The 17,270-nt window shown below is 40.8% G+C and overlaps 1 pseudogene; it reads left to right on the top strand.

Moving 5' to 3' along the window:
- Window positions 1–17,270, top strand: part of LOC102876491 — a 36,186-nt pseudogene that overhangs the window by 17,723 nt on the left and 1,193 nt on the right.

Here is a 17,270-nt window from a genome sequence, read left to right as displayed (position 1 = left end):
GGGAGGGTGGAGGGACAGCGCAGGAGAGGAAGGCCCTCTATGAGGTGGATTGATTCAGTGACTGGCATAATTGGGATGGGAGTGTCAGAGACAGTGCGATTGGCACAGGACAGAGCGGAGTAGGCGACTCGACGGCACATAACAACAACAACAACATTTATTTATTTTGTGACACCCCAGTTTTGTCTAAGATTTCATTTTAAGAGGACTATTATTAATCTCTCCTAACAGAGTCAGTCACATAGTTACCAGATACATTAGCTTTTCCTGGTCAGTTTTAGAGGAAGGAAAAAGAAAAATAAACTTATGCCTTATTATGAAAAATCTGCTTTGTGGTTGGTTTCTGCAAAGATGGCTTCTCCCTTGGTGATTATTAATGATTTTTCTGTATCCTTCTCCTTTCCTTCCTATACCCTTTGGGATTCACTTCCCCTTAGTGACTTAATTTAGTTAATGTTCTCATTAGTGCAACTTCCACTCCAGCAGATTTCCTGGGCTTTCACGTCAGTGCTTTTCCATATGATAAACTCCATTAACAAGCCTTTAAACATCCATGGAAAAAGGAAGCAGTTGTTAAATGCAATAGGCTCTACCTCATTTGCCCCCTATCTTTTGGTCCAACTTTCTTGGCTTCACTGGAGCTTCTTCAGCAGATAATTCCATCAACAGAGAATTAGAGCTGAGCTGTGGATCAAAGTTGATGATTGAATGGACTCATTTCCTGGTAGGCACTGTTCATATCATCACTGTAGGTAAAAAAGTTCTTTCAATACCCAAAGACAGTATTCCTTAAAATTTTTAATGGGCCATTTTCCCAATAGTGATGTAGGGGTTTGTTTGGGTTTTGTTTTTTTGTTATTTTCTAATACAGTCATATTTTCCTCTTCTGATCCTACCCAAGACATGATTAGGAGTATATTGCAATCTGAGCTATGGCATCAAAAAATCAAAGTGAACCACAACAGACTTCTCAACTAGTAGCTTTTAAAAAAATTGATGGTTAAGTCTCATACCCAGAGATACAGATTTAATTAATTCTGGGGTGTGGTATAGATAGCACAGAGTTTTAAAAACTCTACCTTCACCAAAGTTAACTACTGTTGTTCTAATGTAAAGGACTAACGAATACAATTAACTTCAACCAATAAAGTGGAAAGTTATACTACTGTCATAAGACAGTAGAGGGCAGAGTTGACTTAAATTTATGAAGAGATAACCTTGTTTTAGATAGGAAATGGAAAGCAGTTTAAAAGAATAATAGTATTGTTATATTTTTGAGATTATCTTTTGCCACAAAGCTTTTGTGTACTGCCAAAGTAAAATGATTTTTGTTTATTTTAAATTATCAGGGGATTCTCCAATAATTGACAAATAATAGGTTATTTCACATATTATCTAAGCTGTAATGTCTATGCAAGGGAGCTCTAGTGGTAAGGAGCTGCACTTCGAACTGTAAGACTCACAGACGGAATCCTCCTCTGTGGGAGAGAGATGGGCAGTCTCCTCCTGGGTGATTTACTGTCTCTGAAAGCTCAGTGGAGGATCAGCTATGAGTTGTCTAGAGTCGATGATGTATGATAAGAACAACAACAAATAATATGCCAGGACAAAATGTATAAACCAGGATTATTTTAGGCAAACCAGGGCATATCGTGATAATATGATGGCCATATTTTCTATGGAATTCAGGAGAAAGGCTAGAATCTATAACATGGCTTTACCCATTGCATAGCTTCCTTAATGAAAGCAACCTGTAGTTATTATGTATTTATGCTGATTATTAAAATCTTCAGAATGATTTTTTGTCTGATTCAGAGCTTAGGAAACCAGATTGAGGTTCAGGATGGACTTGACAGCACTGAATGATTATTTCACTTCATACCAGGCACTGTGGGTGAAGGGAAAGAGACCTAGACATGCTTTTCAGGGTCAGGTATTATACAATCTAGAAGAGAAGAGAAAACAAATATAGGAAGCTGCTCTGGCAAATATAATGCAGAAACTCTTCAAAAATCCTTTCTAGAAAGATGTTACACTTTTTCAGAGTATGCAAATAAATACTAATAAATAAGTTAATAAAAAAATCATACCCCAAATGCAAGTTCAACAAACAAGGTGCAGCCCTGGATATGTTCCTTAATCTATGCCAAGATTTTGGAAGAGAGCTACCTGGCCAAATGACTGGAAGATATCCATATTTTTTTTCCATTCCAAAAGAATGCAGAAATTATAAAACAAATCATTACTGTCTCATGCAAGGAAAACCTTACAGAAGATTTCTCAAAACCAGCTGGAACAATACATGATGAAGAACTGTCAGAAATTTAAGCTGGATTTTTTTTAAAAAAGGCCTCAAGACAAGGATATCATTGCTGATATTGATGGATTTTGGCTGAAAACAGAGAATACCAGAAAGATATTTACTTGTTTTATTGACTATGCAAAGACATTTGACTGTGTGGATAGTAACAAATTATGGATATCATTGAAAAGATTGGGAATGACAGAACATTTAATTGTGCTCATGTGAAAACTATTCTAGACCAAGACTCTGTTGTTTGAACACAGTAGGGGAACAATGCATGGTTTAAAATCAGGAAAAGTTGTGTGCAACTTGATGAATTGTATCCTTTATCCATATCTATTCAATATGTATACTAAGCAAATAATTTGAAGTGCTGGACTATATGAAGGAAAATGTGGCATCAGGATTGGAGGAAGACTCATCAACAACCTGCTTTATGTAGATGACACACTTTGCTTGCAGAAAGTGAAAATATTTGAAACACTTACTGCAGAAGATCAATATAGTTTACATCTCAACACCAAGAAGACTAAAATCTTGACCACTGGACCAACAGGCAACATTATGACAGATGGAGAAAAGACTGAAGTTGTCAAGGATTTTGTTTTACTAGGATCAACAATCAACACCCATGGTTCCAGCAGTCAAGAAATAAAAACCTCCAACAAATGTATTGCATTGGGAAAATCTGTTGTCAACCACCTTGTTAAAGTGTTAAAAAACAAGGATGTCAGTTCAAAGGCTAAGGTGCACCTGATCCAAGCCATGGTAGTTTTAGTTGCATCCTGTACTACTTCTGAAGGATGAACTGGAGGAAGCACAACCAGGGTGCCATCAATGGTGAAGCATAGCCTCACATACTTTGGGTATGTTGTCAGGAAGGGACAGTTCTTGGGGGGGGGGGGAAGACATCATGCCGAGAAAGATGGAGAGTCATAGCCAATCTTATTGGCTCTGACAGACCTATCCCCATTACTGCAGCCACTGAATTAATCCATCTCATCGAGGGTCTTCCCCTCCTGCACTGTCCCTCCACCCTCCCAAGCATGATGTCCCTCTCCAAGGACTGGTGCCTCCTTGCAACATGCCTGAAGTATGTCAGATGAAGCTTCAGAATCCTTGCCTCCAAGAAGCATCTCGGTTTCACCCTCTCCAGGTTGAATCTGTTTGTTCTAGCAGTCCATGGTATATTCAAATAATCTTCTCCAGCATTACAGCTCATCGGCATCAATTCTTTTATCATCACTAGTCATTGTCTAGCTCTCTGATGCATAGCAAGTGATCAAAAAGACCATGGCCTGTATCAGGTGCACCTTAGTCTCCAGACAGACATCATTGCTCTTCAGTAATTTGGAAAGGTCTCTGACAGCAGACTTTCCCAATGCAAATAAGTATTTTAATTTCCTGGCTGCTGGTGCCAAGAGTGTTAATTGTGGGACCAAGCAAACGAAAGTTTACAATCTTGATCTCTTCACCATCCATCATGATGCTGCCAAATGGCCCAGTGGTGAGAATCTTTGTTTTCTTGATGTTGAGCTTCAAACCATATTGAAGGCTGCATTCCTTGACCTTCTGCAGCAAGCACTTCAGGTCCTCCTTGATTTCAGCAAGCAGGGTTGTGTCATCTGCATAACGCAGGTTGTTGATGAATTTTCATCCATTACTTTATATAAGTAGGATCAGACAACTTGGTGGGGGTTTTTAAACCTGATTTATTACATTCAGCAGTAAGAGAGCCTTTTCAAGGCTTATTTATGGCATTGGAAATTCATTTCTGTTTATGCCTGAAAAGCATTCCATTGTATGCAAAGATGTCACTTTCTTTATCCGTTCATTACTGGTGGACACTGGTGTTAGAGTAGGTTAGTCATTCTGTGCTAACTGCTGCTAACTGAGATTGAACTTCACCAGCTGCTCCTATAGATAGACAAAGCAGTCTGCTCCCCTTCAAATTCACACCCTCAGAAACCTGATAGAGGGTCGCCATGAGTTAGAATCTACTAGACAGCCATGAATTTTAGGTTTTGTATTGTTGCCTAAATAATCTTTTTTTAAATTAAATTTTATTAGTTTTAATGAACATTTACAGAGATTTTGGGTTTTCATTTATTCATTGTTGCACTGTTTTCTCCACCCTCATCCCCTGTTCGTTCTTCTTTCCCCCACCCAATGTCTGTTTTAATTGCCCAATTGCCACAGTGTTGCCTAAATAATCTTAAAATCAGAATTTGACATAACACACCGAAAAATAAGGAAATGGGTTTTTTCTAAGAACTGACTTACAAAGTACATACATCATGTTTGAGTTGAGTCATAGTGTTTTGCGCACTTTAAAACATTAAAAAAATATTCAGAAGCCAAACAGCTGCAGAAATATCCCATAGAATAGAAAATGAGATGAATTTGCAGAGGTAATGGAGTCTTTTATTGCAATGTCTTTCCAAACCTTACTGAAAATTTCCCAAAGGTCTTGGTTAATATTATGCAAACAAAATTGAGTTTGGAAACTGTTCACCAACAAATAAAAGCAATTAACAAGACCATTTACACTGGCAATAATTATTTTGTAAACACAAATTGTTTAATTGGTTGAATTGTTAGAACTCTGTCATTACTTATGCCTAAACTAAATTTTCAAATTATCTTTTCCCCCTTTGACTTGCATTCCTGGCTTGATGAATACTAATAAAGGTAGAAAACAAAGGTTTTGTGTTAGTATCAATTATCCACATACAAACTATCCACTTTATAGAAGACTCAAAATAAAGTATTAATCTTCAAACATCACCCACTGCAGTACTTGTAAAGATTTGGATACACCTTCTGTGTCCTAAAATTTGCCTGCTCAATCCTGTGCATAATGGAAGTAGGAGCTGGAGCAAGGTTAATACTCAAAGATTAAAATAGCAGCAAAAGGTAAGGTGGAGCAGAGGAAACATAGAAGTCCAGATATTTGTATTATCACTGTTATGTGCTGTAACTTTTTGTTGTTAGGTGCCATCAAGTCAAGTAGGACTCATAGCGACCCTATGAACAGCTGACCTGACCTTTGCCCTATTCTGTGCCATCTTTATCATCTCTGACACACTAGAGCCCATTGCTGAAGTCACCATGTCAATTCATTGCATTGGGGGGGTCTTCCTCTTTGCTGACTATCTTTCCAAGCATGTTAGCCCTTTCCAAGGTATAGCCTTGCCGAGCAACAGGTCCAAAGTATGAAAAGATGAAGATTTGCCATCTTTGCCTCCACGGACCACTCTGGTTGCTCTTTTCCCAAGATGTATCCATTTGTTCTTTTGGCAGTCCATGGGATAGTCAGTACTCTTCTCTGACTGCACAGCTAAAACGTATCAATTCTTCTGTCATTCCCTGTGGGTCTTGTGTTAAGAACCAGCAGTAAAGATCCAGCTGTGCCACTGTTTGTGCCAATACCTCCACCCAGTACCCCATTCTGCTGTATTTCCATGAGCCTCAGCTTTGGTCTGAAATATCATGTGTACTGTGCCACGATATTTGTATTCCTGGATGTTTTTATGGTTTGCTTTTAGAGATATAACACCAATCTGTCAGCTTGGTTATTGGGGAATGATTTGCATGTTGCCAATTACTTTATAGCGTAACTGTGTCCAGGCTTGGGTATTATTGTTTGCTCCTATTAATGCAGCACTTGTCTGTCAGTTGTACTGGTGTAGCTTGTATGATGCTCTAATGCTGCAAGGTTATATCTTAGTGGGCTTGATGGATTAGAAGATGGAAAGCCCCCACCCATGGAGGTAAGCTCAGAGTTAGATACAAGTATAAATCAAAACCAAATCATTGCTGATGAGTCAATTCTGACTCATAGTGTCTCCATGTATCACATTGGAACGGAACACAATAGCAATTTCCTAGCCTCATCTTTACAAGGCAGACTGATCCCTAAAATCTCCTTTCACAGTACCACTAGGTGAGCTCAAACTGTTAGTCTTTAGATTGACAACTTTTTGTACCAGCCAGGGACCTCACATGAGAATAAACTCTACTTCACTGGATCTACATACATAATAAGTTCGATATGTCTATGTCATGATGGCTGAGGAGGTGAATTCAGGCACAAATATAGAAATTATGTCTCAGGGAATACGAATATATCCTTTGGGCATGCTGCTAAGAGGTGCTATTCCTTGGAGAAGGACATGATGCTGGTAAGGGTGGAGGGTTGGTGAAGGATAGGAAGACCTTCAACCAGGTGGATTGACACAGGGACTACTGCAATGGGCTCATGTGTGTCAGAAGTGTATGGATGTTGCAGGATGGAACAGGGTTCAGATCTTTTGTTTATAGGGTCGTTATGAGTCATACTTGACTCAATAGCACCTAACAATAACAGCAACTGTACTTACTCAACCATAAACATAAAGGGAATCTTCTGAAAATAAAAAGCACAAAAATGTATTTATAAGCCAAAGAAATGACTTTGAATAACCTACTAGTTTGGTTGATCCAACAGAAAGGTAACCCAATAGAATTTTGAACTTATCAAATGATAACATTAATGTTACATACAAGTAAAATATTGCTGAAGGCTGTCCAAAACAAACTAGAAAGTGCAGTGATGGAGAACTGCCAGAAGTTTAAGCCAGTGGTAGAGGCCTTGCACCAGGAACATCACTGTGGTTAATCAGATGGATCCTGACTGAAAGCAGAGAATATCAGAAGAATGTCTATTTATGTTTTATTGACTATGCAAAGGCATTTGGGTGTGTAGATCACAACAAATCATGACTGACATTGAGAAAAATGAGAATCCCAGAACTGAACTGTGCTCATGTGACACCTATACTTAGACCAAGAAGCTGTTGTCTGAACAGAGCAAGGGGCCACTGCATGGTTCAAAATCAGGAAGAATGTGTGTCAGGGTTGTATGCTTTCTCCATACCTATTTACTCTGTATGCTGAGCAAATAATTTGCGAAGCCAGGCTCTTAGAAGAAAAATGTGGCATCAGAATTAGAGGAAGACTCAACAACCTGCATTATGCAGATAGCACAACTTTGCTTGTTGTAAGTGAGGAGAATATAAAGAACTTGCTATAGAAGATCAAAGACAACAGTCTTCAATATGGATTACATCTCAACATCAATAAAAAAAGGTCCTTACCCCTGGGTCAATAGGCAACATCATAGATGGATAAATGATTGAAACTGTCAATAATTTCATCTTACTTGGATCCACAGTCAACACCCTTGGTACCAGCAATCAGAAGACCAGGAGACATATTGTATTGGGCAAGTACGCTGTCAGGGACCCCTCCAAAATACTGTTGAGCAATGATATCAGTTTGAAGACTAAGGCCTACGTGACTCAGTCCGTGATCTTTTCAATTACTTGTTGTGCATCTGAGAGTTAGACAATGAATAAGACTGCAGAAGAATTGATGACTTTGAGTTGTGATTGGCTAAAGAAAAGGTATGTCTTGGAAAAGGTGCAGACAGAGTACTCCATAGAGGCAAAGATGGCAACACTCTGTCTCACATATTTTGAGTATGTTGCGAGGAGAGTCTATTCTTTGAAAAGGGACATCATGCTTGGAAAGGTGAAGAGTCAGTGAAAGAGAGGAAGGCTGTCAGTGAGGTGACTGACACCCTGACTGCTGCAATGGACTCAATGCCTCAGAGACGGTGATGATGGTGCAGGATAGTACAGGAGTCAGGTCTGTTGCACATAGAGTCACTATGAGTGACTATATAGGTCACCATGAGTGACTCGATTCGAAGGTGCCTAACAACAACAACAGGGACCATTTATTTCTTCAGCACATTCCAGATGAAATCTGCCATTACATATACACAAACTTGCATCTCTCAGATAACAGAAAATCTAGTCCTGGAAAAGGAAACTTGTCATCGTCATCATCATCAGTTACTGTCGAGTTGGTTCTGATTCCTGTGACCTCATGTATCACAGAAAGAAGCACTGTCTGGTCCTGTGCCACCTTCATGATTGTGACTATGTTTGAAGCCATTGCTGTGGCTGTTGTGTCATTTGGCCACATTGAAGGTTTCCCTTTTTATCCCTGACTAGAGGTACTTTACCAAGCAAACATCATTTTCATGAAGTTCACGTTTCCTGATAATTGTGTCCAAAGTAAGCAAGCTAAAATCTTGTCAATCTTCCTTCAAGGAGCATTCTGGTAGTATTTCTTCTAGGACTGATTTGTCATTCTCCTAATTGTTGATGTTAGGTGCTGTCAAGTTGACTATGACTTACACCAACTCTGTGAACAAGGGATATGAACCATGTCCTATCCTGTCTGGTATCACCCTCACGATCTCCAGCACGTGTGAGCCCATGGTTACAGTCACTGTGTCAATACATCTCACTGGGGATATTCCTCTCTTTCTCTGACCTTCCACCTTTCCCAGCATGAAGTTTTTTCCCAAGGACTGGTCCTTATTGACAAAATGCCCAAAGTGAGACAAAGTTCACCATCGTTGCTTCTAATCTGGTTGCTCTTCCTCCAAAACAGACTTATTTGCTCTTTTTGTAGTCCATTGGATGTACAGTACGTTTTGCCAACACCACAGTTCAAAGGCATTTTAAATGGGGAGGGGAAGAGGAAAATGAGTGAGAGGAAGAAGAAGAAAGAAGCTTTTAGAGGAATAGCAAGATTGGGGGAAAAAACCGTGGCCTGAAGCAGGTGCACCTTAGTCCTTGAATTGCTATTATTGCTTCTCAGTAATTTGGAGAGATCCCTGACTGCATACTTTCCAATGCAATACATCTCTTGATCTTTTAATTGGTTCCTTTTAATTCCTTCATTCACATTGTGTTCCACACACTCATTCCCATACATTGGGTTTCATAAACTTAATCCTCATTCTTTTTATGCTTTGAAAGTTTATTTTGTTTCCATATCACTCCAGATTTTAAGTACTTTACATGAATAAGGGGACTCTGGTGGTCTACTGGGTAAGGAGTCACACTGCCAAACCAAGGCAGGCAGCTTGACTCCACCAGCTGCTCTCTGGGGGAAAGATGCACAATCTCTTGCGTGATTTACGGCCTCTGAAAACCCACTGAAGGGTCAGCTATGAGTAATTTATTACTCCACAGTGATGGTTTTGGCTTTGGCTTTGACTTACATGAATAAATACACTTAAACCCTATCCCTTGACAGATAACTTAAGAATTTAGGATGAAGCAGAGATATTTTTAGCTATATTTTTTAACATTTTAAGAAGCTGATTAATTGATACTACAGTGAAAGCATTTTTTAAAATTGCCATTTTAAAAAAAGATAAAAGCAAATGGGTAGGGGATATGGAGGAAAATGTGCAACAGTGAATAAATGGAAATTCAAGTTTTCTGTAAACTGTTGTTAAAATATCAATACAAAATAAAAGAAGAAATGAAAACAATAAAGTTGCCGCTGAGTCTCTTCTGAGGCATTGAACCTCCATGTGTCAAGAGTAAATGCAGTTTCCATAGGTTTTGTGCCCTTTCAGAGGTAGGTGGCAGGAGCTTTCTTCAGATGGTATTATTCTTTTTATTAAAACTGTGACCTTTCCATTTCCATTCTTTATCCATTTATTATATATACCACATAAACGTCTCTAAAACCTTGTCATATGAGTACTGTATAGTAAATGTTGACACTTTAAATGTTGTTGTTGTTATGTGCTATCGAGTCGTTTCCGACTCATAGCGACCCTATGCACAACAGCTCTAAACCCTGCTCTGTCCTGCGCCAACCGCACCGCCTCTGACACACCCATCCCTATTACCCCAGTCACCGAATCAATCCATCTCATAGAGGGTCTTCCCCTCCTGCGCTGTCCCTCCACCCTCCCAAGCATGATGTCCCTCTCCAAGGACCCGTCCCTCCTGGCAACATTTCCAAAGTATGTCAGACGAAGCCCCAGAATCCTTGCCTCCAAGGAGCAGCTTGGTTTAATCCTCTCCAAGATGGATCTGTTTGTTTTCCTGGCAGTCCAGGGTACATTCAGTACCCTTCTCCAGCACCGCAGTTCAAAAGCATCCACTCTCCTTCTGTCCTCCCTAGTCATTGTCCAACTCTCTGATGCATAACAAGCGATTGCAAATACCATGACCTGTATCAGGCGCACCTTAGTAGTAATGGTTAAATGAATGTGAAATTTTAGATGAAGTCCAAGAAGAACTTAAGAAATTAAAGAAGAACTCAAGAAATGGATTCTGCTCTAAAAGAAAGGCAAATATGTTCACTTATACTCAACAACAAAAGACCATGACTTATGATAGTCATCAAAATGACGTATAAGGAGAGATAGTGTCGCTGTTGTGTACTGTCCAGTGGGAAATGGCTCATAGCTAACTGTACAGTGAGTTCTCAGAGGTGGTAGATCACATGGGAGGAGATTGCTCATTTTTCTCTCAGTGAGCAGCTGGTGAACTCAAACTGTGTGTCTTTCGGTTGGCAGCACAACTTCTAACCACTAAGCCATCAGATCTCAGGCAACATACTACACCAGTTCAAAGCTCGATAGACTAGGGAACGACAGATAGGAGCAAGCCTTGTCTTTCCACTTATTTCTGTGATTGGAGGAGGGAAACATTGAATTGGTGTCATCTGCTCCTTCAGAAGAATCAGCTGGAAATTTTCCAACTTGCTGCACGTTTTCAGCTTACTTGTAGTTACCATGTTTGAAGCATCTGAAAGAGAAATTTGGTTCCCAGCCTTCACTCTTCATGTTAAGTGGTGGGCTTTTTTGTTTGTTTCTGCCGTTACTTTGTTTATGTGTGTTTTGAAGGGTGTGTGGCTCCTTGACGTTTCCACGTGTGGAGTGGAAATTTCAATTTCGTTCCATGAAAGGGGAATGGAGAAGGGAATCAATGTTTATTTATTGAGCTGCTAGAAGAGTTGATGCCTTTAAGTTTGTGGTGTTGAAGAAGAGTACCAAACATCCCATGGACTGCCGAAAGAACAAACAAGTATGTCTTGGAAAGGGGGCAGCCCGAGTGCTCTTTGGAGGCAAGGATGACAAAGCTTTGTCTCTCATACTTTGGACATGTTGCTAAGAGAGGCTATTCCCTGGAGGACACCATGCTTGGAAGGGTGAAGAGTCAGTGAAAAGTGGGAGACTCCCACTGAGATGGATTGACATGGTGACTGCAGCAATGGGTTCAAGTGTATCAGAGATGGTGAGGATGGCACAGGATAGGACAGGATTCAGGCCCATTGTTCATATGATTGCTAGGAGGTGTACTGGACTTGACAGTACCTAACAATAACATGCCTACGCAGTTCAAATCCTCCAGCAGCTCTATGGGAGAAAGATGAACAATCTTCTCCTATGCAATTTCAGCCTTGGAAACCTATTGGTGGGTCAATTATATCTGATTAGACAATAATGAGAGACAGAGAGATAAATACAGAATTCTGAAGTTTTCTATACATTATCATGAGTTCTTGATTCCACTATAATTGTTAGCAGGGATTTGAATTAAGTGGAACTTCAGTTGAGTTTAAGGTTATTTGGTTTGGTATTTTTATTTTTAAGCCTTTCTGATATATTGTGTTGAAAGTTTATTTTTAATTTAAAGTTTATTTCAAATCAATAACCTCAGTTCTGTCAAGAGACAGCAGTTAGCTTATCACAGTTTTCTGTTTATGATTTAATTTCTTTTCAAGTCTTTGGTTTTTATAATAATAAATTTTAATGACACATGAAATTATAAACTATATTTTCAAATCTTCATTCTTTCTGTACTCCATAGACTCATAGTCTGAAGATTCATGCTTTTCTTCAACTCTGACAAATTTTATTATACTTCCCTCTTATTACTATCTCCTTTCATTCTCTGTCTTCTTTCTTTTTGCAACTTCAGTGTAATTCTGGTCAGGGACCTCTCCAAATTGCTGAGGTGCAATGATGTCAGTTTGAAGACTAAGGTGCCATGGTCTTTTCTATCACTTTCTAGGTATCTGAGAGCTGGATAATGAATAATGATGACAGAAGAAGAATTGATGCTTTTGAGCTGTGGTGTTGGAGATGAGCACTGACTATCCATGGACAGCCAAAAAAACAAACTGCTATGTCTTGGGAAAAGCGCAGCCAGGGTGCTCCTGGGAGGCAAGGATGGCAAAACTTTGTCTCTCGTACTTCAAGCACATTGATAGGAGAGTCTATTCCATGGAAAGGGATATCATGCTTGGGAAAGTGGAGGGTCAGTGAAACAGAGGAAGACCTCCTCAGCGAGATGAATTGACAGAGTGACTGCAGCAAAGGGCTCAAGTGTGTCAGAGATGATGAGGATGGCACAGGACGGCACAGGGTTCGGATCTGTTGTTCATAGGGTTGCTCCAAATCATACTCAAGGCAAAGGCATCTAACAACAATTAGATTCTGAAAGGAGTTGAGTTGCTGATCCAAAGCTGGTTCCTCCCTGGCAGTGCCAATCTGCCAGCAGCTCCTGAGGAGAAGACGGGCAATCTCCTCTTGTGCTATTTACAAGCTTTGAAAACCCATGGGAAGGACAGCTATGTGTTGGCTCTGACCTGAGAGCAACAAGGGATTAGTTATTGGAGGATGAGGAGTTCTGGTGGTGTAGTGAGCAGCCCATTAGGCTACCCACCCAATAGGTGGGCACCTGCTCCATGGAAGAAAACTGGGCATTCTCCTCCTGTCCTGATATACAGCCAGGGAAACCTGACAGAGGGCCTCTAGGAGTCAGAATCAACCCAGCAGTCAGTGAGGCGGTATTAAAGTGATATAGGACCTGGAGGATTGCATTTCCTTGCCTCTCCACCATTTTCACGGATTTCCTATCATCTTTTGTCCTGTTTTCAAGGAGAATTTCTTTGGCTCCTGCTTCCACTAATCTGCTTGTAAACTTTGGCCTCACATCACCTAATGGCTTTTCAGTCTCAGAAATCACTTTTTCATTCCCTAGTTTTCCCATTGATTATTTTCCCCAGGTGAAATAGCCTCTTTAAATCTTGCTAAATGAAAGAATTATGTTAATGCTAACGGTCTCTTCTGTTTGTTAACTTTGTTTCCTTTGATATGACTTTCTCCTGTTAGTTGAGTTTGATGCTTCTCTTTCATGGTTTTGAGTTCCCTTCAGAATGTTTGGTTTTCTTGACTGTCTGATTATCTTTGATTTGAGAACATTTGCCTGCCTGTTCTGTTTGTCAGAAGTTGTTTTCAGGGGCTGAGAGATAGGCAGGATGTGCTGTCCAGTGAAAGTGGGGGTTCTGTGTCAGTATGGGGGTCAGTAAATTCCTGGGTTCTCCTTTGCTACTGTGGCCTCAATATCCCCACTGACTGTTTTTATTCCACAGTTAATTACATTCCACTGCTGTCTGATCCATCGTGTAAGTAGGGAAAGGTAGTACTCCTCATCCAATTAGCCTGTTCAAGACATGCCTTCCTTCTTGAATTCTTTGACGCTGGTTTGGAGAATCCCTAAACAAATTCTTTTCTTGGACTTGTTTTCCTTTGGGATGTAGTTTCCTCAGATTTTTTTTTTAGCCTTTTCTTTCTAGATCAGAGCCTGCTTCTTTTCTGTACTTTCAGGATGTTCTAAAAGTTCTAAAAACCACAATCATCTCTTATTTACCAATGCCGTTAGGCTTCTCTTCCCTCTCATTTCATCTTATGGGAGATTTAAGGTGGGAGAGAAAGAAAATGACTTGCATAACCCAACATCATGATCTACTTTCTACATATAGTATTCCTTTTATTGGCTCAACTGATTATCAAATAGTGTATGATGATGAAAGTTTCCCTTGTGCAACAACTATAAGAAGAACGTGGCATCAGGATCGGAAGGGAGACTCACCAACAACCTGCGTTATGCAAATGACACAACCTTGCTTGCAGATAGAGAGGAAGACGTGAAACACTTGCTGTAGAAGATCAAAGACTACAGCCTTCAATATGTGTTACAGTTCAACATCAAGAAAACAAAAATCCTCACCAATACACCAACAGGCAACACCACGATAGATGGAGTTTCAACAATTTCATTTTACTTGGATCCACAATCAATATCCATGGTGGTAACAGTCAAGAAATCAACAAGACATGTTGCTTTGGGGAAATTTGCTGTCATAGATCTTTCTGAAGTTTTAAAGAGCAAGGATGTCAGTTTAAAGACTAAGCTGCTCCTGATCCAAGTCATAGTTTTTTCCATTGCTTTCTATGCATATGGAAGTTGGACAACAAATCAGGATGACAAATGAAGAACTGATACATTTGAATTGTGGTGTTGGCAAAGAGTATTTAATCTCCCATGAACTACCAAGAGAATAAACAAATCTGTCTTGAAGAAAGTGCAACCAGGGTGTTCATTAGAGGCAAGGATGGTGAAATTGCACCTCATTTACTTTGGACATATTTTCAGGAGTGAATTAGTCATTGTAGAGAGATGTCATGCTGGAGAAGGTGGAGGATCAGTGAAAGAGGGGAAGACCTTCAATGAGATGGATTGACAGTGACTATCACAATGATGTTGAACAGAACTGAGTTGTGTGGAGGCACCAGAAAGGGCCAGGATCAGATCTGTTGTTCGTAAGGTCTCTGTGAGTCCTAGCTGACTTGATGGCACCCAACAACAAATGAACATGGAAGTTTCAGGGAATACAGAAATAGAGAGCTCAGGTTCTTTTTGTGTCAGGTGCTGCCAGTACCTGACTTGTATTCTCTTGATCTCACTTATGATTTCAGCTAGAGCTAGGCAGACAGGTCTATGAGGTTCCCCTCACTTCCTGGCTCACAACACACTGTCTCAAATGTACACCTTCCCTTCTGAGCCCCAGAACTCGTCCAGAGCTGCAGACTGTCTCCAGTGAACTCTCTGAGTGGAATGAAAGTATGAGGAGCCAACATGGTTGAGATCAGTGCAGGACAACCTCTTGACTAACAAAGGGATTGACGCCAATCTTCCGCTCTCCGGATAGATAATTCTAGGAGGCATTCTATAGTCAGGAGTTCTCTGCAGAATTGATCTCTGCCACCCACAACACTGACTCAACAACAATCACTTCTATGAACTTTATAATGCACTCAGTGGCACCTGAGAGCATAGCATATCACCTTTCCTTCTCTACCTGCCTTGGTCTACTCAATTCGTCATTCCTGCTCCTTTTAACCTGCTGTATGCTTTTATTGTTCTTATTTGACAGTGTCCCTTTCTTCTGTACTTTTAATCTTCCTTTCTGTTTCTGTTCTGATTTCTCATTTTCACTGTAACTCTGTTAACTGTACAGCATTTGGAGAGGCTGCCAGGATAACAGGCTCTATAGTAAATGAGGCTGTATTGAATTATTTAACTTTCAGCTAGAGTGAAGATAACTAAGGCAGCTGAGCTAGTTTTGCAAAATCTTGGGGGTAATCTGTCCACCGATTTAGAGCTTTTATCATATTAATTTTTTCCCCGTGGTTGCAAATTATAAACTTTCAGGCTACAAAGAGAAAAATGTATGCAAGTATTCAGCTCAGTGCCACAAAACTATAGCTAAAGAGTTATCTGGTTCATGTAGTACATAATTATGTAGCTGTGGAGCTGAAATTCTAGGGAATCATGAATTTATTGAACGTTCATTCACACAGGGTTTTAAAAACCCATCATTTCCTTCCACTTTTTATTTATTTCCTAAGTTGATCAAGGATCTAGCCTTGATCTACACGAGAGGCTCAGCTTTTGAAATGGGCCTGGTTTTTATTTTCTTTTGAAATCTCCTTGTCATAATTTGCCTCTTAATATTACTTTTTTACATAAAAAAGACCTTTATGTTTCTATCTCATTAATAAACAATGAATGCTATATCAGTAATAAACTAATGAATTCTTAACTGTTACCAGAAATGGGTGAGAGAGAACGGCCACTGGTCCAGTGGACGGGTGATGAACGTTATTGTATCATTTTCCCTCTATTACCAGTATCTCTTGGGAAATTAACCTGAAGTTAAGACCCAGAGTGGGGAAATGTATAATTCCGTGGTTTGAAATACTTGTAAAGTCTGTTCCACTTGGCACATCTCAGTGCTTCAAAGCCCGCTCTCAAGAAGTGTGTCTGCAGCAGGAAGTGCAATGTCTTTGCATACGTTCCATATATAAACTAAGCACGCACATCTGGCAATTAAACACCCTTTCCCTGGTGAATCCTGGAAAACAGCATAATTATACTCCCAAGCAAATAACTCAAGAGTTAAGAGTGTTGTTAAGTATACAGCCTCGGTCCAAGTTAAAACTCTTGTGTGAATGAACCTATGCGCTTTTAATCGTCACTGCTATCTCCATAATAAAACCTGAATTGATGACTGATGAGAAACTGTCCCAGGCACGGCAAAAAGAGATGGCCAGTGACAGCAAGGCGTCCCATTACTGAGCAATGACCTTGTGCCATGAGAGTCAAGAGAATGGGCTGCCTTGCAAGCTGCCCCTGATCCTCTCTCTCTCTCTCTCTCTCTCTCTCTCTCTCACACACACACACACACACACACACACACACACACACACAGGTGACTCTGGGATGCCTGTCTTGCCTCTCTGGCACCGTCGCTTCTAGCGTCTTCTCTGGCCTGCTGCAGTTTGCAGCGAGGAAGCCCCGAGTCGCAGGGAGCCCCGACCGGCCAGTGTGGCAGCGTGCCTGTTGATTACGGTTCCTGCAATGTGCGAGCGCCGAGGGACTGCAGCCTGCGCACCGCCAGCATCGCCGGGTCCGCTCCGGCGACGCCAGGTTTGCAGAAAGGAAACAGCGACACCGACTAGGCGGGCTGGGGGCGGGGGCCTCGGGGCGGCGCCCATCGCGCTGCCCTCCCCGCACCGCACTGCCCGCGGGGAGACGCGGGTCCCTCCAGCGCGCTCTCCAACTCGCCCCTCTCAGTCCGCCGGGGCGCCCGCTGGCCCACCCGAGGAACTAATTGTGTGTTAATGCATTCCCCAAATCCAACTGTATGCAGCGGAGACGCGGGCCAGGCGAGCTCATGGAGGGGCCCG

This window comes from Elephantulus edwardii, unplaced genomic scaffold (genome assembly GCF_000299155.1).
Source record: "Elephantulus edwardii isolate Elephantulus edwardi_28Jun2011 unplaced genomic scaffold, EleEdw1.0 scaffold00104, whole genome shotgun sequence".
Classification (NCBI taxonomy): Eukaryota; Metazoa; Chordata; class Mammalia; order Macroscelidea; family Macroscelididae; genus Elephantulus; species Elephantulus edwardii.
The sequence above is the reverse complement of the archived record's forward strand: the minus strand, read 5'-3'. Positions and strand labels throughout refer to the sequence as shown.